This window comes from Neolamprologus multifasciatus, chromosome 4 (assembly GCF_963576455.1).
Source record: "Neolamprologus multifasciatus chromosome 4, fNeoMul1.2, whole genome shotgun sequence".
Taxonomy (NCBI): domain Eukaryota; kingdom Metazoa; phylum Chordata; class Actinopteri; order Cichliformes; family Cichlidae; genus Neolamprologus; species Neolamprologus multifasciatus.
In genome coordinates this window covers 20663896-20686013 of record NC_140442.1, presented here as the reverse complement: position 1 = coordinate 20686013, position 22118 = coordinate 20663896, and the positions used below count along the sequence as shown (strand labels likewise).

The 22118-nt window shown below is 43.7% G+C and overlaps 1 protein-coding gene across 2 annotated transcripts in view; it reads right to left on the bottom strand.

The window, feature by feature from the left end:
• Positions 1-4284, bottom strand: part of grin2aa (glutamate receptor, ionotropic, N-methyl D-aspartate 2A, a) — a 171521-nt gene extending 167237 nt beyond the window's left edge. The window contains exons 1-2 of one of the 2 annotated variants that reach the window (XM_085155573.1): positions 3920-4284; positions 3533-3637 (exon numbers count right to left, since the gene is read on the bottom strand). The gene's annotated coding sequence lies outside the window, so the exon portion shown is untranslated. Of the gene's footprint in view, positions 1-3532 lie in introns of both variants that reach the window. The other variant, XM_085155572.1, reaches the window with a different exon arrangement.
• Between the last annotated feature and the right edge of the window lie 17834 nt (positions 4285-22118).

Below are 22118 nucleotides of genomic sequence, written 5' to 3'. Positions count from 1 at the left end.
GATTTCACCTTCTGTCATCTATCACCCGTATCAAAAAGAAGCCTCTGCTAAACACACAAAGAGTTTTAAATTCTCGTGTTTATAAGAACTAATAATTAGCAGTGTGTAAGGAGAGGAGTCAAAAATGTGCTACCTTAAGAGACCAAGGGCCAACCTTCCAATTTGGAAACTGAAGCCAACAAAGAAATCCCCAAACTGTATTTACTCTAGTGACTGCTTCAAGTTGGCTTCAGAAGTGAATTGTTCTCCACAGATGCACAGATGTTAAAATGCCAAACTTTATAGCATTAAAAAGCATGTTTACAGCCTGGTACAATTAACCATTTTGGTCCCCATTGTCAGTGTACCAAGGCAGTGATGTAGTGGTTAGCACTGTCGCCTTATAGTAAAGTGCTTTGGATTTAAAAATCCAGCCTGGGTCCTTTCTGCATGACAGACTGAATGTACCTTATGACATCTGGGAAAGGCCCCAGCCTCACAACCCTAAATTAGTCATAACAACTCCGTGGGGGGGGGGGTCATTTATTGTTATTATTTGCAGGAGTAAGGGGCATGACCGCTTTGATCAACAGGTGTCTCAACACAGGCACCTGAAGCCTGACTTTGAATAATCAGAGTCACTGAAGAGGACCTCTCCGCTGTGTCTCTGCTGTTGATTCCCCTTTGAGTGTTTTTTTGTGGAAATATCTGTGCTACATTAGCATTAGCATTATCTGATAGCTTAGCACCCCACCCTCTTATCTACATATAGTCACTTCAGGCTCCAACAAAACAAGCGGATCCTTTAAATTGCAGAAGCTGAAAAAGTCACAGTGGTTACATATACCACTGTGACTGTATAAGGTCTACATTGTTTTTTTAAAAATGCTCATTAAAATGCTGCTAAACCCAGTTCACCAAAACCTGTGGAAGTATAGTGTTTGCAAATTAGCTGACAAGATTTGAGGTTACACTGCCAAATCAGTTCTCTCTTGATGGAGACTAACAGTTGTATAATATCGTTAATGATTCTGGGGGCTGCTCTAATACTTGCCAAATAACCATAACAATGTAATCAGGGCCAATTTTTTGTTTGAGCTGAGGCGCAACAAATTTCTGACAAGCTTGCTGACATGATGTGCCTTTTGTTAGACACAGTTCCTCAAACTTTGCTACACAATTCCCCATATTCCCCTCATATTCCTCTCCTTTGTCACCTCATTCCTCTGTCCATTTTTTTTCCAGTCATTCTCTCATCCAGTCTCTCTCAGGCCCCAGCCATCTGCTCTGTGTGCCCTGACATGTGCATGAGCGCTCGTGAGAAGCCCAGTGGAAGTAATCGTCTGTTACCACTCAGGCTTCACCGTGTTGTGTGCCCACTGCGCATACCTCTTTAGCTCCCTGCAAACCCACTGAGTGTATGGGCACAAGAGAGGTAGAGAGAGAGAGACAAAGGAAGACATGAGATTGCTTGTGTTCTCTCTTATAATGGATGTGAACACAATTGTGCGCTCTCTCTGCTTCTTTGTTCTCCATCCATGCACCTGATGCCCCAATATACACCTAGCCGCCCCCCTGTCCCCCTCACTATACCGGAATCCACATTATAGTTTGACACCTCACTCATTTACTTTCGGCTCTTTTAGTGCTAAATGCATCCGTCACTTTCTGCTTCCTGTTCTGGAGCCTGTAGTAATCCCATGTTAGAGCAGTGTCTCTCTTTCTCACTTGCAATTTCAACGTGCTGTGATCGGCACGATGGGTAAAACATCTGCAGAAGAACGCTATTTAGACCCATGAGTAGGTTCACGTGCTACTTGATCTTGCCTTGTGGCATCACAAAGAGATCCAGATCTCGTGGTGTTTCTGGTTTCGCCCAATAAGTAAGCAATCTTTTCTCCTAAACCATCCCCGAAGGCCAGAGTCAGAGGTGATTTCAGGTGTTATTCACCCGTGAAAAGCACTGATGAATCCGAAGCACACGGACACTGCTGTGCAGGAGAAATCTGCTCTGTGCTCGACTTTAAAGTTGTCAGAGGGTATCCTCTAACTGAATCACTCTCTTGCTGTCTTCTGCTAATTCTGTCTTCATCTATATGTAAATAAAGGGCCATTAAAAATCAATCACAGCTATCTCCCAGTCTCTCTCCCTCAAACACATGGAGAAGATCTCACTCTCCCGCTCTTTTATCTTCTCACACTCCCTATTTTCTCTTGACTCCCTTCTCCCCTGTGTCTGCTGTTGCTCCTGTTTGGCATGCAACACTTTGAAGCTGTTTGGGAGCACGCATGCAAGCAAACGTTCATGTTTTTCACTCCTGCTCGAGAGGGGAAAACCCTTCAACCGTGCACTGTAAGGCCTGACTCTACCTGGATGGAAGTAGTGGGTTTTAATACATTTGATCCTTTTGATGTCATGAAAAAAAAAACTGGCTTGCTCTTCCATGGGCAGCAGCCTCTGGATACAGGGAGAGAGAGGGAGAGAGAGAGAGAGCTTTGCCATGATAGAACTGCGCTTTAACAACGTGACTGAGGGAGCAGGAGGAAGAGAGAGAATGTGTGTGCGTTGGGGCTGGGAAGGGGTAGATGTAAATTCATTTGGATCTCCCCGTTTGGTTCAGTGAAGCCAATACAATACAAGTGCGACCCCTACTGGTGAAAGCGAAAGTGGGCCTGAATCCACCACTTGGCTGAGACGCTCCTCGCACAGTGAGCTTTCTTTTCTCTCTTTTTTGAGCTCGTTCTCACTTCGTGTCACAGTTTAAGGGTGGAACAGGCATCTCCCTTCTTTAAATTACAACTTTAAAAATAAATTAACTACAGGCCTCCTTGATGTATGATGGTTGTTCATTCTGATGCGGGATGAGAGGAGCTGGAAGTTGCGCCAACAATTGGGATGACTAAAAGAAAAAAAAACGTGGTGTCCAACCTCTGAATAAAAGAATACTCGTCGCTCAATCATCCATCTTTGTTTTTATCGGCTAAAACACGCTCGGTTTCTTGTGTCGGTGGTTATACTTTGAGAAACTGGAGAAGAGGAGTGCACGAGCCCCCAAAGATCAGCCGAAGAAGCTGGGTTTTTTCTCTCTTTTTTCCCTCATAGCCGAGCTGACAGATTATAGCTCTAGGTGTGCCAGTGAATTTAAGTTAAAGGAATAAACTGGTGTGTGTGTTTGTGTGTGTGTGTGTTTGTGTGTGTGCTGTACGCGCTGTGAAGCCGCCTGCGCTGCGCTCACTGCGCCAGTGTAAATTAATAGAAAATTATAGCGCTTGACGCGAGAGGCTGGACTGCAGAGTTTGCTTTTTTGTTTGCGTACCGACTCCCTTTAATCGTCTTCATCCACGTTGATCTTGTTTTATTATTATTCTAATTATTATTTAGAGCGCCGTGTCCCTGCGGTGTGGTGCCGCACTTTTTGGATGAGGGACGCTTGTGGGTAAAACAAAAAGGCGCCAGTGGCACGCACCGATCAAGGGAGATGGGGTGGGTGGGGGTTTATGATCATCTAAACCCATTTTCGGAGAGTAATAAGAGATACGGCAAAGTACTTACAGCATCTCCCTTCCACAGAGCTCCAAAACAGTGGTGTGAGATGGCATTGCAACAGTCCCCTCTATCCTCCGAGAAACCATGCAGCCACTGATGGTCTCACAAACACTGCACAACAGGAGAGAGAGGGGGGGTGAACAAAAAATCAACGACTCTCTCTCAATGAATTATTCCAGCGTGTCCAACAAAAAAGAAAAGAAAAGAAAAAGAAAGAAAAATAAATGAATGAATGAAATCCCCCGTTTTAGCACTTCACGAGCGCGCCGCTCCGAATAAAAAACATTGTAATCCAATCTTCATTGTGTGTGCGCCTGTGCTGCTGATTCTCCACTGCAATCTCCGCTGGCCCCGCGCATTGTGGGGGGTGGGGGGTGGGGGGGTTCGACCTGCCTTGGTGCGATTGGAGCTCCCCGTATCCCGTTAATCCTGTCCCGGGAGGAGAGGAGCGCATAGGGGGAAGATGCAGACGCCGGACGCGCACATAGACGCACACGCACATTGACCAGTACAGCAGAGGCTCCGGCAGCCTGCGAGCCGTGCATGGGACCCTCTCCCAACGTTTCTTGTCGTTCACGCGTACGCGCGCGCGAGCATGTGTGTGTGAGAGAGAGAGGGAGAGAGAGAGCGTGCTGGCGTTTAGTCAGCGTGTGTGCCTGCGCGCTTCTGCAGAGGCAGGGGCAGCTGGATAGATGGACGGACTGGCGGTCCGTCGGTCTGTCGCTCTCCCTCTCTCTCCCCTGCTCTCTGCGCTAAAGCTCCATCAGGCAGCGGCTCAGTCCAAAAAAAAAACCCCACACACAGTTGGGCTATATCACAAATGAGCGAGAGAGCACATTTTACCCTCCACTCCCGAAACGTTACACCATTTCAATTCTTATTTTTGTCAAGACTAATCTTCTTTTTGACAGCAGCGGCCCCCTCCATTCATTTTTTCCCCCCAATACAATCAATCCTTCCGGAAAACTATAGTAGAGCACACCATAGGTCCTACAGTGCAAAAGAAAAATATAATGTTAATATAACGTTATTATTGTACAATAAACTACATGGAGTGGATTTTTTCGCTTTGCTTGCTTTTTAATGCAGACAAAAACAAAAGGCTTTGCCTGAAATCTTCGCTGGTGATCTTTTACTGAACATGAATTATTTTTGCACTAATGCCTTGGTTCTTGTTGATGTTCTCATTGGCTCATTGCTCAGATTAGAGCCCACCTGCTGGTTTCTTGTCGTGCTGTGCCATACTACAAATTTTAGCATCCATCCAATACCAACTAAATAGAGTCCCAGTGTTATAGACAGTGTTGGGACTAACGCGTTATTAAGTAACGCGTTACAGTAACTACGTTATTATTGTGGTAACGAGCACGGTAACTAGTTATTATGCCAAAATCAGGAACGCGTTAGTCGTTACTGGGATTTAGATAGGGTCGTTACTCATTAGTTCGTGTGGTGGCTATCGCGGAGCTTCCACAGATTCAGTAACATTAGCAAGTGGTGGAGGCCAGCAGGTGGATGAGGGAAAGGGGACGCAGAAGGAAAAGAGACCCGAGGCGGCCGCCGGTCCGAGTGTGAACTGAACTTCAGGTAAGAAGTTATGACCTGCAGTCTATCTGGGTCAGATATAAACCAAGTTTAGGTGGATTTTATTTTCGTTGTGCTGACTTTTTCCGTACTGCATACTAGCTAGCATGACAGAGTTTCTATACAGCTGGGTGGGTGCTATGAAGTTAATGATGTTGAACTTTATTTTGTTCATAAGTTATTAGAGTTGCCAACCTTCCCGTCTGGTATTCAGAGAAAATTACGCATTTCTTATTGAGGTGAAAAGGAACAGTTTGTCCCGGACTTCAGCTACATTGAAAAAGACACAAAGCTGCTGTCAGGCGTGGTGTGGAGGCGAGGAAGAAGGAACCCAAACGCAGGACTCACAGGTAGGTGAAGACTGGTGTTTATTGTGATGGCGTGAGCAAACAGAACAGAGGTAGGAAATGGCTGGCTGGACGACTGAATGAATGAAGGACTGACTGGCTGACTGAATGGCTGGCTGACTGAACAAACGACAACGTAACATCAATGACACGACAAAGAACTGGTGAAACCGAGGAACTTAAATACACAGGTTGAATGATGACAATGAGTCCAAAACAGAAACAGTTCAGGTGGGCAGCCACGTGGCCGGCGGCCGAGGCGAGACAGTTCAGGTGGGCGGCCACGTGGCCGGCGGCCGAGACGAGACAGTTCAGGTGGGCGGCCGCGAGGAAGACGGCGGCGGCCGCTGAGCTGGTCCGGTGGGCGGCTGCGAGGAAGGCGGCCGTGGCGGCCGCTGAGCAGGTCTGGTGGGCGGCCGCGAGGAAGGCGGCGGCGGCCGCTGAGCAGGTCTGGTGGGTGGCCGCTGAGCAGGTCTGGTGGGCGGCCGCTGAGCAGGTCTGGTGGGCGGCCACTGAGCAGGTCTGGTGGGCGGCCGCGAGGAAGGCGGCGGCGGCGGCCGCTGAGCAGGTCCGGTGGGCGGCCGCGAGGAAGGCAGCGGCGGCCGCTGAGCAGGTCCGGTGGGCGGCCGCGCCGGCGATGATGTCCAGAACGTGGCTGGGGCGACGGCACGGCAGCCGCAGGACCAGGCGAAGCAGAGGCTGACGCCGAGGCTGAGGCTGGCCCAGGCGAAGCGGAAGCTGAGGCTGGACCAGGCGAAGCAGAAGCTGAAGCTGAGTCTGGACCAGGCGAAGCTGAAGCTGAAGCTGAAGCTGAGGCTGAGTCTGGCCCAGGCGAAGCAGAAGCTGAAGCTGAGGCTGAGGCTGGCCCAGGCGAAGCAGAAGCTGAAGCTGAGGCTGGACCAGGCGAAGCAGAAGCTGAAGCTGAGGCTGAGTCTGGACCAGGCGACGGCACGGGAGCCGGGGGTGACGGAGCCACCGCTTTAGGGCCAGTGGGCGCGGAAGCCCCTGGCTGGAGACAGGCAGGGCCAGCGGGCGCAGAAGCCCCTGGCTGGGGACAGGCACGGCCAGCGGGCGCGGAAGCCCCTGGCTGGAGACCGGCCGGGCCAGCGGGCGCGGAGGCCCCTGGCTGGAGAGCGGCCGGGCCAGCGGGCGCGGAGGCCGCTGGCTGGAGAGCGGCCGGGCCAGCGGGCGCGGAAACCCCTGGCTGAAGAGCGGGAGAGCTCACAGCTGGCTCTGGGTGCTGTGGCTGCAGGTCCGGGAACTGAACAGGGTGGTGGATGAGTGACTGAACTGACTGGACTACAGGAGACTGGAGGACAGGAGGAGACTGAACTACAGGAGATTGGAGTGAAGGCTGAACAGCAGGTGAGTGGACTGAGTGGAGAGGAGGCTGAACAGCAGGTGGGACTGGAGCAGACTGGACTACAGGCTGGACTGGAGCACGAGTGTGAACTGATTGGACTGAGGAGGCTAATGGATGAGCTACAGACTGAGCTAGCAAAGGAGATAGAGCTACAGCCTGGGCTAGTAAAGCTGGTGCCTGAGCAGGGGACAGGTCAGCTAATCTAACTAGGGACAGTGCGAGGGCGTGAAAGGCTGGGTCAGGAGGTGGAGGAAGTGGTGAAGTAGCAGGTGGACTGGTTAGCTCTTCCAAGCCTCTAGGGAGGTCAGGCTGGGTTGAGGCTGCCCTCAGCCTGGGCGCTGGGACAGGCACGGGAGGTGGCTGGACACCAGTTACCCCCACCCGGGAAACAAGAGCGGATGTGGAGGTAGACTGCGTCGCAGCTGCCTTCTTCCTAGGAGCTGGCACAGGTGTGGGTGTAGACTGGGCCCTAGCCATCTGAGGTGGTGAAACGGCTGAAGGGGAAGGCCGAATCTGGGCCGCCGTGCTGGTGGGAAATGGCTGAGTAATGGGTGTGAAAATAGTGACTGGGTGTGTGATACTGGCAGGTTTATCTGGGATTGTTCTGGTCCTTCTGCCACCACTATTTACAGTCTTTGGAGGAGCAGAGCAGAAAAACTCTTCCCAGTCTACAGAATCCTCCAGGAGGGAAACATCCCATGAATCAGAGATGAGTCTATTAGTTAATCTGGGTGAAGAGTCAAATGAGGAGGGTGGAAAACAGTTACCGGAACTCACCACCGGGAGTTGCTGAAAATAGTCCGTGTTATGGCGGCGTGTGCCCCGCTTTCTCCGGGAAGAGGAAGCGGGCGGGGTACACAGCCGAGCCTCTGGCGCGGGAGCCTCTGTTGAGCCAAGGTGGGAGGCATAGCCGCTGTGCCGTGGCGAAGTGGAGGGTCCGGCGAATGAGGCAGGTGACGTGTGAGCGAGGAGCGGATCCGCGAGAGGGGGAGCCGCCGAAGCGCGGCGCGAAACGCCCACTCTCCGCGGCAGATGCTCCGGTGCATGGGAGGTAGCAGGTGGGTGAACGCGGCGTCTCCGAGGCCCGCCCAGAGCCAAGCGAGTGCCCTCGAAGACGTGCTCTCGCTCCGCGAAGAGCCGCTGTCTCTCCTTGAGCTTTTCCGCCCACAAGGAGAGCGCTGCCTCCTGCCGCTCAAAAAGGTCCGAGTCCGCTGGGTTCCAGTCGTGTCTTCGTGGCACGGGTCGTGTCATTCTGTCAACCCTGACAGCTGGAGTTATTCTGTGTCTTTGCTGCACAGCTGCCTCTTCTTCTTTCATTCTCCCCCTCCCTCTGTTTCTACTTCAATCATGAAAACTGATCAATGATCAGCTGATCGGGTCTCTTGTTTGTTTATCGCCCACTTTGCGCCAGAAAGAGGAAACCAGCGATGTCGCGTTAAACAACAGCAGCACGTTTAAGCTTGATCAGCTGTTGTTAGAATTTATTTAATATTAATTTCTAGTATCAGCTGATGTTTGCTGGAGCCACAGCTGTAAAGCTGCTGGTCATGATATCGGTTTGGATATGTGGTGAGAGGGAAACATGAAGATGAAACCAGGAGATGTCCTTACTGAATCATCAGAGCTGAACAGGTGATGGAGAAACAGGTTTACCTTTTAGGTGACATGAATGAGTTGAAGGGAAGTTATGAACTGTTTCTGAGAGACAAATAACACCAGGATCCTTTTTTAGGTAGCTGACAGCTGGTAACTGTGCAGGTGCGGATCTAGCAAAGTTTTGCAAGGGGGGCCAGGTAGGGCATTAACAGGGAGAGGTGGGCACAAGGAAATACTTTTCTTTCTTATTCTCATTTAAAATGTCTAGCTTTTAAAAAATAATTATCTGAATCTTACAACAAAGGATTGATAGATTGAATCATATATACCATCAAAACAGTGAACATCATTGTCACAACAGCGTTTGTTTTCATTCAAAGGCTTTATGATTTTTCATAATGGTGGGCCAGTCTCTAGTCAAAATGCCCGGGCCAATTTTCTGTCCCCGTCCAGCTCTGTATGCAGCTCATCTGCAGCCTCATCTTCCTATTCAGAAGGCAGAATTTCCGAGTTCTGAGTACAATCAAAGCACCACGACTGCAGTTTTTGTGTTGGATGTAAAAGGCGCACATGACGCTGTGACGTAGGCTAGAATCATGGCAGCAGTCAATGACGGTCCAGGCGTGGGATTTCTCTCGTGGAAATATGCACATTATCTTTTCCTTTCTATTGGTAGGTGGCACAGTGCAGTTGTGGCAAGTAAGCAAGCTAGAAGACTGGCAAAGTTATGGAAGCAACACATTAACAAGAGAATTCTGAGTAAAATCAAAGTTACTTTCCCTAGTAACTAGTTACTTTGACAGTAACGAGTAACTTGAAGTAACTGAGTTACTTTTGATAGAAGTAACTAGTAATGTAACTAAGTTACTATTTTAAAGTAACTTACCCAACACTGGTTATAGATATACCAGTATTGATACTTTTAACCTATAAAGGCAACTTACGTAGGGAAGAGCAGTGTGTTATGATTTATGAGCTAAATCATCACCGTTTGAAAATTCTGAACACATTTTAATGACCATTAAATCACTGTGATTTTTAGTTTCCATAATACTTAGTTAATACAATAAAATACACCTTTCAGCTTTTCATATATTTTGAAACTGGGTGTTTTGGAGACATGCAATGTAAATGTGCCTGTCTTGAAAGCACTGTGGGTCAGCTTCTGTTGTTTAAATGCACTATAAATAAATTAATAAATAAAATTAATGTGACAGTCAACACAAATAGGTTATCCTCTAAGATCTACATATTGAACTTAGAAACAAGGATAGAAACAAGATATCGACCCTATCACGCTACTATCGATCCGATACCAATACCAGCGTTCGTAGTGATACTATCAATATTTGGACTGATCTGCGTTTAACAAAGTCACTGATGTTGTGTAGTAGCTTAACTAGGACTGTTTCTGACTTGGAAACAAGGGTCACAAACCTGTGGTGTAAGTCTTCATCAGTTCTCTCATTTCAAACCTTAAACCAAACTGAGCATTGTTAAAATACCACAGTCTAGCTGCGTATTGTTGTTGACCATGTCAGTCCTTTGGTGACCACAGTGCACATAACTTTTGATAGTTCCTTGCAGCAGAATAAAACACCATGTCACAGAGCTCAAACCTTTTCAAACTGGTTTACAGTCACCAGATTTCAATCCAGTAGAGCACCTTTTTGGATGTGGCGGAACAGAAGATTTTCCCCATGGATGAGCAGCCGACAAATCTGCAGCAACTGTGTGATGCTGTCATGCCAAATATCGACCAAATTCACTGAGAAATGTTTCCAGCACCTTGTTGAATATGTGCCATGAAGAATTAATGCAGTTCTGAAGGCAAAGGGTGGTCCAATGTGGTACTTGCAAGGTGTGCTTAATAAAGTCTTTGAAGAGTGTAGTGAGATTATCAGCATTTAATTATAGCTATAATTATATTACAACTAGGTTTATAGTACCAGTAAGATACCAATAAATGAAAGCAATTGGGAGTACTTAGGGGCAACAGATAAAAATATGCAGGAACAACCAGTGATGACCGCTTATTAAAATATACAAAGTCAATGATATCAGCAACAAACACAAGTCATCGAGCATAATTTGGATTTCCTCAGTCTTTCAAACGGACCTTGTGATTATAGTTTTGTAAAAAAAAAAAAAAAAGAAAAGAAAATTTTTTTTCTAAGCTCAAAATACTGAAGCAATGATGTATCTCACATTGGTAAAAAGAGAAGCAAGTGGGAGGTACGCAAAGTCTAAAGCAAACAACTTCACAGTGAGCGGAAAACATGCTCAAAGCTCGGATAAAAACACAGGTTGGTTCAGGATAAAACCCCTGTTGAGCATACATTATTAAAGCAGTTTTCTTTCCTTCAGTTGAGTCCCAGAGACTTGGAGAATCAGTGCTAATGTACATTTAAGCTGTTGGCAGCACGTTACAGTTTTTCCACCCATCTGTACATTCCCTCGCGCAGGAATAAAAATAACACCAATTTTTGTAGCATGACCTCCTATTTATTATCGACGATACCACATCTTTGAAGTGTACTAGTTTATACACTCGTGACTGCCTCATCAGATAATCAACTTTATCCTCTTTCAGAATTGATTTGACACATAAATGGAGATCCAATAGCCTACATCTGACAAGTGACCTGTTCGTAATTTACAGTTATTTGCTGAGGGCGATACACAATGTAGACTTTGTCAGTCCAATGGACAGTAGAATATATAAGAACACATGGATAACCAGAGTTTCTGTTTAGTTTAATTAAATTTTAAATTTAATTCACTTTCAATATTTTCTTTTTTTAACACAGTAAGGGATGTTCAACATTGTACGGAGCCCCTCAGGGGACATGGGAGAAAAAAAAATTAAGACGGACTTTTGCGAGATCTCGCAAAAACTAACTTGGGATCTCGCAAAAGTTTTGCGAGATCTTGCAAAACAAACTCGGGATCTCGCAAAAGTTTTGCCGGGAAAGCGGTGTTCCTCCCGGCTGTAGTAGGTCTCGACCTCCCGTTAGCTTCGAGCTAGTGGGTGTCAGATCTCCAAAAACGTCGGAGCACTTTTGCAAATATGTGATGTCTTGTAAACCGAGCAGGTATCTGACGTTTACACAACTACATTCACGCCTCAAAATATCTTAAAAGTGTATTTTGTGACCCAGAAAGAGTAATATTACACCTAAGTAGCTGCCGCCATTGTTGGAATTCAATTTTTGCAAGATCTCGCAAAAGTCTGTCTTAATTTTTTTTTCTCCCATGTCCCCTGCGGGGCTCCGTGACATTGCATTTCTAAAAAAAAAAGAAAAAAAAGAAAGGAATTATTTGAAGGAATTATTTTGACCGGGGTCAATATTATTACCCCCCTGAAAAATTGACCTTTATATTGAGCCATAGCACAAACCACTGCTGTGAAATGATGGGCTTTGCTTGTAAAATCAAGTTAAAACTGTGGGTTATGTTTCAATTTACACACAGTATAAAAACTTCAGCAAGGGTTTGAGAAAGCATCGACAAAGCATCATGCCAAAAACAAAAGAACCAGTTTAGACCTGTTGATGCTCACAGAGCAGTAGATGGATATACAAAGCTATCACAGTGCCGAAAACTAGAGTGAGAAGCATCATCAAGAAATTCAAAGAGAGCCATGCAACACCGAACATGCCTGGCAGAGGTAAGAAGCAAAAAATTTCAAAGACTCTGCAAAGAACAACTGCTGAGACATTAATGAATGACTTAGCCAAGTCAGGAATTTTGGTCTTAAAGAAGTCAGTAGAACCATTCACAGGAATGGACTGTAGGGTTGTGGACCAAGAAAAACTCTACTTCTGCAAAAGAGACGCCTTAAAGCCAAACTGAAGTATTCTAAGAACATACTGGAGAAAGATTATGCATGCTGGAAGCACATGCTTTGGTCAGACGAGACAAAACTAGAACTTTTTGTCCACAGAGATGCTGCTTATGTTTGGAGAAAGAAGGGACAGACATACAACTCAAAAAACCCTGTCCCCACAGTGAAACACGGTGGCTGGCATATTATGCTGTGGGGATGCTTCAGTGCATCTGGAACTGGGAATTTCATCAGGAATCATGATCAACACGATGATGACCCAAAACACACTTCTACTTCCAGAAGCTGTTGTTGACTGCCATGATGGAATCCTATTAAAATCTGTGGGGTGAACTGAAGGTCTGTGCCAGACGAGCATCAAATCTGGAGGCGCTTGAGAGATTCATCAAAGAAGAAGGAGCTGGGATCATTCACGAGATGTGTCTGCAGGCTATCATCCAGTAAAAAACAAACAAACAAAAGAACACAACTGACTATTCACATAAAATAACAATTTTGATTCTGGGGGTTATGAAATAATCTTATTTACGTGTGCAAAGTAAAATAATGTAATTGTCTAAAATAAAACCAGGATTTTTGGCTAAGCTGTGTTAAAAGAAACAAAAAACTGCTGCTTGCTCTGGTTAGCAGAAGTTGGGGGAAAACAAGTTTTCAATCTGATCTTTAGAACAAGATTAGCTTCTAAATAAAGTTATAAAATCACAAGTTAGATTTTGATCTACAAATAAAAGAGCAGGAACATTACAAAAAAACTGACGTGTACGGCAATAACAAAAGAAGCCCTGAAAACTCAGTTAAGCCCTTCATAGGTGGAACCGGACATGCTGATGTTTTATGCCTTACGTGAAGCTGCTTTACCAGTTTGACTGTGTAACACTCTGCTGCAAGCTGCTCCTGTGCCAGTCAGTAACCATGGTCCACTGAAGCCAGAAGCACAATGTCAGATGGCACCCTGATGCCTTCATGTTGGATCACATCCAGACAGTCTGGCTGCACCTTCTTGTACTTGAATATAACAGTCAGGAATCAGAGGCAGGAACATCCTGATTGGAGTCCAGAAGTAAGGTTAGCTAAATGCCAAAAATGCTAATTTAGCTTTCATAATTTCCGCAGCAGAGCCCTCAGGACTGCACGCGCAATATTGTAACAAGCTTTTGGAGAAAATTCACAAAACACGAGACTGACAAATCTCCATGCATCCATTATTTATCAAAATGACGCTCTATCTTAGGATAGCTCAAAAGATTGTTTTTTTGTAAAGGTCCCTGTACCATTGGTGGCAGAAAGTGTTGCATATATACATATTCTGTTGCGAGCGCTTAGTGGCTGTTTAAAAAGCTTCTCCGGGGCTCTTTATCCTCACACCTTTCTGATGTCGGACTGGGAATTTTAGAAGCTGTTATAATTTCTGTGACATGCAGAAAGCAGCAATCTGGCATTGACCACCTCATTCACGCCTGGATTCTAGATGCTATTGACATATTGTTTGATTTTTAAACTATCCTTTACTTTTTAGTGCTAATGATCAAAAATCATCAACTGAGAAGGTTTAGCATCTACTTTTAGAGGCAAATGAAGAATGTTGGATGATCTGGAAGTGTACTGTGTGTGGGACTGAAGGTGTCTGACTGTGACTGTGTTTGAGTGTCTATGTGTGCGATGGCTCGGGGATACCAGTGGTGGCAGACATGCTGCGCTGCCGTGTGTGTGGGAGGGTGTCTGTGTGACATGCTGAGGGAGGGAGAGGAGGGGAGTTACCAGGTCACCAAACAGCTGTCTGGGAGACAGAATGGCCTCAAGGGGTGTACAACACACACGTGCATGCGCGCACACACACGGACGGTAACGCAACCACAAATATGAGGCAGACATACTGGGAAACAGACGTTACAGGATCTCGCTCTCCCCATACACACAAACACACACACGCCACTGCAACATAACATACTGTATGGAGATCAATTAGTTTCCCTTATGGTTCTTGATCTTTTTATTGAGAATATAATTCAGTGATTCCACTGGTTTTCTAGATGCAGCAGCCCGATAATAAAAATCAATTTCTCATTTCTCATTTCTCTGTATCTCCCGTTTTCTCTCTCGCTCTCTCTCTCTCTCACACACACACAGACACACACACACACACACACATCTATACAATTATAGCACACATATATTACACGAATGCACAGACACACAAATGTGAACACCCAAGGTGCACATGTGTTTGTCCTAAATGAAATGATTGTCGCTGCTGTACTTTTCTCACCTGTCGTGTTTTTGTTTACTTGATCGACTTTACCTGTTCCTTCCACTAGCGCTGCAATACTGCAGCTTTTGGTATCGATCTGATACCAAGTAAATACAGAGCCAGTATTGCAGATACCCAGGTCAGAATCAGAACCAGTCCAATACCAGTGCTTTCAACTAATAAAGGCACTTGGATGGGTCACGAGTTAAGAGATTAAACATCATCAATTTGCCAAATCTGAACACAGTTTTATGACCACTGAATCACCATGAGTTTTGCTTTCCAGAATAATCAGTTAAGACAGAAGTTCCCAAAGTGTGGGGCCCGCCCCCTAGGGGTGCGCAGAGTCATTACAGGGGGGACGAGGTATGAAAAAAAAAAAAAAAAGAAAGCTTGGACACTGCTAGCATAATTGACAGGTTTTTGACGGGGCTCCCACACATATTTGGCAAAGCAGGAGATGAAGCATCGCCAAATATGTTTCCAAACCAACTTCCTTCCAAGCCAAAGACTAGAAAATATGAAGAAGCATATCTTCCCTTTGGCTTCACCTGCACAAGTGCCAAGGTAGGTCTCCCCTGCAGAATCAGTTTTCTACGGTGGCCCTGAGAGGCCAAACGGACTGCAACTTCAGAAAACACTTGCAAAAAGAAAAATGCTGCAAAAAGAAAAATGCTGCAAAAAGAAAAATGCTGCAAAAAGAAAAACACCTGCAAAAAGAAAAACACTTGCAAAAAGAAAAGCGCTGCAAAAACAAAAAGCGCTGCAAAAAGAAAAACACTTGCAAAAACAAAAAGCGCTGCAAAAAGAAAAACACTTGCAAAAAGAAAAACACTTGCAAAAACAAAAAGCGCTGCAAAAGAAAAACACTTGCAAAAACAAAAAGCGCTGCAAAAAGAAAAACACTTGCAAAAACAAAAAGCGCTGCAAAAAGAAAAACACTTGCAAAAAGAAAAGCGCTGCAAAAAGAAAAGCGCTGCAAAAGCACACACAACACAACGGAAATAGGAAAAAACACAACGGAAATGTTTCTGGGGAGACAATAATCAGACGGACCAGTTGACCAAAACATGCTAACAAGTGCACTGGGACTGGGAGACACTTCAACGAAGTGGAAGCAGAGCGGCCAAAGAGTAAACTTCCAAAAGTAAGTTCTGAATATTATGTCACTTATTTATGTGCAAATGTTTAATAACGAGGAACATTAAAACATTACTGTTGGCCACATGCCGGCAAAGTTATGTGACATTAGCGATGTTTGTACTTTCAGCGTTTACTTTGTTTTAAAGTCTTTACTTTATACGCCGTTAGATAGTCGACCTTAATCTTACAGAGAATGTGATGATTTTGTGGATAATTAAAGTCAGTCATATATCCACAAACACAACAGGCTGAAAGTCAGTGATGCTGCTCTGTTTGCAGTCCTGAATATCACGGCACAAGCAGGATTCACTGCACTGTTAATGTTAACTATGTTATATTGCTGCCTCTGTTCGGTGGTGTTGAGCCAAACGGACTTTAACGTGTGTTTGAACGAGCTGACGGTTCACTCATTGTAGCGACTTCCACAGTCGCTAGAGCCCGGGGATGGAGCCCGCCTATTTGCCTGACGCGCTGTCAACTTTAGCAATAATGCGAGAGGTGGAATTGTTTGCTTGTTTATTAAAGTGTTTACAGAGTAATGTCATCTCGAGATTTGGACTCTTACAACGTCACAGGCTCTAATGTAACAAGAGAAACATGTTGTGCAGCGGTCAACAAAAACTACGGCTACCCAGCCCTCCTCTCTGTCAAAATCAAAACCAGTGAATGACAGACTGACAACGCCCTCTTAATGTCACCGCTAGCACCCACGTGACTCCCATTACACATCACCATAGCAACCAAACAAATGAAAACCCAGTGATCATTAAAAAATTCAATACATTTAATTATGGTTCCTACACTCATTAAGCTGAAAGAAAGATGCTTTAATCACAGCAGTCACACATGTGTCCACTGTACCAGCTGGGAACTCTTCTTGTTCAGCACTCGTAATAACACTAAATCCTCCTGTTTGTAGCAGTGTGTACACCTGAGACTGTCACCTGTCTGTCTGTCCTGCACTCCGTCTCTGTTTCTTTCTCTCTGATTGTGGAATAAAAGTATGAACATGTATTTATAAGTTACACTTGTGTTTGAATCCTGCAGCTTATCACACATTTGATTTCCATGTGTGACGACTGCAAGTGTCCAGAGTGAGGACAGACTGAGGGACCCACTGCTGCACATCATCTGTGAGGCTTTGCACCCCCAATGATCCACCAGGAGAAACTCAGCAGTGTGTGAGGCAGAGGAGGAGGAAGAGCCAGCAGCAGCTGACAGATGGAGAGAATAGACAGACTGTTCCCTGTTTGTGAAGGACTGCTAGGAAAGTTTAACATAACTAATTGTCTGTCCTGAATCAGTCTTATTAGGTAATGTTCAAATAATGTTATCATCCAGTGTTTTCAGTGTGGGAGAAAGTACTCAGGGCCTTCAAGTTACACACTATGAAAGGCAGCAACAAGTTTAATATTCAGAAACCTAAAGTATGTATCAGCAGCTGAATGGAGCTAAAAATAATTGTTTGTTTCAGTTCTATGAAGCTTTGAGTACTTTGGATCAGTAGCACTGCTGTGTTTGTTGCATCATATCGCTGTAATTGTTTATATGCTTTATATATTCTGAGGTAAGTTGATCTATAGTGTTACATCATATTCTATAAGGATGTTATGTGTTTGTAGACTTTCTGCCCAGTTTGACCCATTTAGCAGAAGTCAGCCTTTTTAAGGCTCTGATATCTATTCTGTATGACTTAAAGCAGTTATGACATGGTCTGATTTTCTCACCCAATAAAGGAATATTTCATATATCAGTCTACTCTTCATTTTATCAGAAACAGTTATCACAGCTCGTACATTTGCTTCTTCCACACATATATGTAAGCATTGAGCCAAATTTAGTAATAATGCCAACATATTAAAAGAACAATATTCGTCTCTTATATATAATACATCTATATATACACTGTCACAGATACTTGAGTGTCTTTAAGGGAAGATTTAAGGTGATAGGAAATATAAATAAATGCAACTTGAATCTTTACTGAAGCTCAGTGTTTGACACAGAGTTCACTCACATGTGCTGTACCAGTGTACCTGCACATGTGATGTGACAATAGAAGTGATTTGATTTGAGAGTTCAAACTCACTGCTGTAATAACTTATAATGATTAATATAATAACTATAATATTGGCCATCTCATATTTACACTGACTTTAGTCTCATGAACAACATTAGCTAATTGTTATTTACTAGCTAATCTTATATGACTGTTCAGTACAGATATGAAGCCCAACAATCATGTTTTACAGTCCTGTGGTCTCAGCCTCAGATACTTATTAAATCACACAAAGCTCGTGTAGAAACAAACAAACGAACAAAATATGTTCTCCTTCATTTCTGTCAACCACACGTTTCCCGCTATCATGGTTGCTAGGCAACCTGGGCAGCGCGACGGAGGCTAGAACGTCCCATTTCACAAGCCTGACACTTCCGGCCTTAGCGGTCTTTGAGTACGCGGCCCTTGAGGACCGTTGAAGCTGCGTACTTTAAGGCTGCAGACCCTGAATTGGGATACAGCAATTTAGGGACTGTTTCCCAATTCAGGGTCTGAAATGGGACGGTCTAGCCTCTGCCCAGGTGAAGACCGGTGAACACCACCGAACAGAGGCAGCAATATAACATAGTTAACATTAACAGTGCAGTGAATCCTGCTTGTGCCGTGATATTCAGGACTGCAAACAGAGCAGCATCACTGACTTTCAGCCTGTTGTGTTTGTGGATATATGACTGACTTTAATTATCCACAAAATCATCACATTCTCTGTAAGATTAAGGTCGACTATCTAACGGCGTATAAAGTAAAGACTTTAAAACAAAGTAAACGCTGAAAGTACAAACATCGCTAATGTCACATAACTTTGCCGGCATGTGGCCAACAGTAATGTTTTAATGTTCCTCGTTATTAAACATTTCCACATAAATAAGTGACATAATATTCAGAACTTACTTTTGGAAGTTTACTCTTTGGCCGCTCTGCTTCCACTTCGTTGAAGTGTCTCCCAGTCCCAGTGCACTTGTTAGCATGTTTTGGTCAACTGGTCCGTCTGATTATTGTCTCCCCAGAAACATTTCCGTTGTGTTTTTTCCTATTTCCGTTGTGTTGTGTGTGCTTTTGCAGCGCTTTTCTTTTTGCAGCGCTTTTCTTTTTGCAAGTGTTTTTCTTTTTGCAGCGCTTTTTGTTTTTGCAAGTGTTTTTCTTTTTGCAGCGCTTTTTGTTTTTGCAAGTGTTTTTCTTTTTGCAGCACTTTTTGTTTTTGCAAGTGTTTTTCTTTTTGCAGCGCTTTTTGTTTTTGCAAGTGTTTTTCTTTTTGCAGCGCTTTTTGTTTTTGCAAGTGTTTTTCTTTTTGCAAGTGTTTTTCTTTTTGCAGCGCTTTTTGTTTTTGCAAGTGTTTTTCTTTTTGCAGCGCTTTTTGTTTTTGCAAGTGTTTTTCTTTTTGCAGCGCTTTTTGTTTTTGCAAGTGTTTTTCTTTTTGCAAGTGTTTTTCTTTTTGCAGCGCTTTTCTTTTTGCAAGTGTTTTTCTTTTTGCAGCGCTTTTTGTTTTTGCAAGTGTTTTTCTTTTTGCAGCGCTTTTTGTTTTTGCAAGTGTTTTTCTTTTTGCAAGTGTTTTTCTTTTTGCAGCGCTTTTTGTTTTTGCAAGTGTTTTTCTTTTTGCAGCGCTTTTTGTTTTTGCAAGTGTTTTTCTTTTTGCAGCACTTTTTGTTTTTGCAAGTGTTTTTCTTTTTGCAAGTGTTTTTCTTTTTGCAGCGCTTTTCTTTTTGCAAGTGTTTTTCTTTTTGCAGCGCTTTTCTTTTTGCAAGTGTTTTTCTTTTTGCAGCGCTTTTCTTTTTGCAAGTGTTTTTCTTTTTGCAGGTGTTTTTCTTTTTGCAGCATTTTTCTTTTTGCAGCATTTTTCTTTTTGCAGCATTTTTCTTTTTGCAAGTGTTTTCTGAAGTTGCTGTCCGTTTGGCCTCTCAGGGCCACCGTAGTTTTCCCTGTCGGGAGCACACGCTGGGCTCTCCAAATCACGGAAAAACAGTATCCCACATTCTTGATTTTTAGTTCACAAACACTTCTTGTAATGACTAACTACTCCTGACCTTTTGGAGATGTTAGCTCTTTATACAGAAAAAGTAGAGTGGGATACAAATAACATCAGGCTGATCCTGCTGTAATTTGTTCAAATCACGGACAAACAGGATCCCACAGTTGTTTATGTTTTTAAAACCCTTTTGCTCAGAGGCATTTTTTGAAAAATGTATTGATAGCAATGTTGAATATTATTACACAGGAAAAAAAACAACTACACATAAAATAATCACACTGTGACGCCTCTGCCTTTCTAAATAGATTTCCTCCTAAAGCATAAATCCATAAATCCCAGAAGTTAAATATGCAATACAGTTTCAAAGGTGCTGAAGACAAATCCATGTGTGTGTTTGTGTGTATGTGTGTGTGAGAGAGAGAGAGAGAGAGAGAGAGAGCGAGCGAGCGAGCAAGAGAGCAACAGAGGAAAAGCACTGTACACTAGTTTAGTATTTGGGAAGAGACCAAAAAGACTTGGGGCTACTGGGGTACATTATTATGATATCTTTACCACAGTGTTTATGAAGTCTTTATACTTTATACTTATACTGAAGTATAAGTATACTTATACTGAAGTCTTTACAATTCGTTTAGAAAATCCCCGATCATGTCAATCTGCTCTTAAATCCTGTTAAACTCAGAAAGTGGCACTGCTAAATGTAGCACATATACAACCTGTCAGTGTTGCAAGAAATATTGTTCCTGCCTTGGACAAATCCATCCATTCGTCCATCCATCCAGTTTCTTAACCACTTATCCAGCAGGGTCACAAGGGGGCGGGTGCCCATCCTAGCTGTCACTAGGCAAGAGGCGGGGTATGTGCCGGACAGGTTGCCAGTCAGTCACGGGACCCACATGAAATGACAGACAACCACGGGCACTCTCATCTCTTCGGCCAATGCCAATTTAGAATGACCAATTAAACTGTGGGAGGAAACGGGAGCAGGCACAGAAAACACAGAGGAAAAAAGGAGCATGCACACCAGAGAATAATAGTGAGCAACACAAATGACCAGAATTCATAAGAAGACAGGGAAATTATAGAATAAAGGGGGAAAAAAAACTTTTGTGAAACAGTTATTACAATGTAAGAAAGACAGAAACAGAAAACCTGACCTTTTGATTGGAGCAAAGAGGTTTTTTTCTCTTCTTTTTTTTAATCTAACAACAGATGCATGTTCATTATTCTCCCATTCCATTCATTTGATTCTCTTTGGAATAACCTATTCCACTCATAAAGAAACAAAAACTCGTCTTATGAATAAATGATAGCACGACATTAAAATAAAAGAAATCAAAAAAATGCAGACGGTCGACACGACTTTCACATTTTGAAACGTTAAATTAACCTAATGTCCTCCTGGAATGATATCCACACTTTAGAAATGAACTTCTAAAAATTGAGTTTGAAAACTATAATTTGCAGCCACTTGAAGTTCATTTGAAATCTCATTGTCACGCACTTACTGGAGTGAAACTTCTGTTATTCTTATTTTGTGTGGCATTCAATAATACGAGGCATCAGGTATTCAGCGGCATCAGCCTACACCATTTCCTCAGCATTTCCTGACAAAGTATCTTTAAGCCTCATTAGCTACCAATGGGATAAGGTGATGAGATTAGAAATTATTCCACTTTCCTGAGCAGCATGACTTCATCCTTAATTGTTACCTTTCCACTGGTTGCATTGTGAAATACCACACATCTTGCCTCCTCTTTTGCCCCAGTATTCTCTGATCTCTGAACATGTGGAGCTCATAGAGCCTCTCTTTGGCACCAAGGCCAAACTTTTATTGTATTTTTACCTCATTGCAATGGAATTTCTTGCCATTGGACCATTAATGCATTACGCAACTATAATATGAACTACCGTAGGTTTAGTTTATGTAGCTCTCAGCCTTATTAAGAAAAGATTCTAATATTAACAGCCTTTATGGAAATGCAGGAGAAGCCAGGTTTTCCTCATGCAAAAATAATATTTATGCAGGATATGCAGATGAAAATTTAAAAACAGATACATTTATATAATAAAAAAAGAGATAAGCACAATGCTTACAGCATGGAGAGCCATGCATTAAGCTTATCTTTTCAGATGGGGTACGTATCCTATATAACTGTTATAACATTTGATGTTCCTTTCAGATAAAGGGTCTTTTACTCTCAGCAACCTCTAGATGTCTTACAGACAAAATGATATCATCAGGCCAAAGCTGTCTTATCACTTTATACAGGAGGGGCTCTATGTATAATCAAATTTAGAAATCCGCACTCTTAAAGTCTTACCAGACTAATCATACTAATCAACCATCAACTAATCATCAAGATTTCAAATCAACCTGAGATACTAATCTGGTCATCTGGAAGAGTGGGGCCAGTTTCATTTCAGCTCAGTATGAGA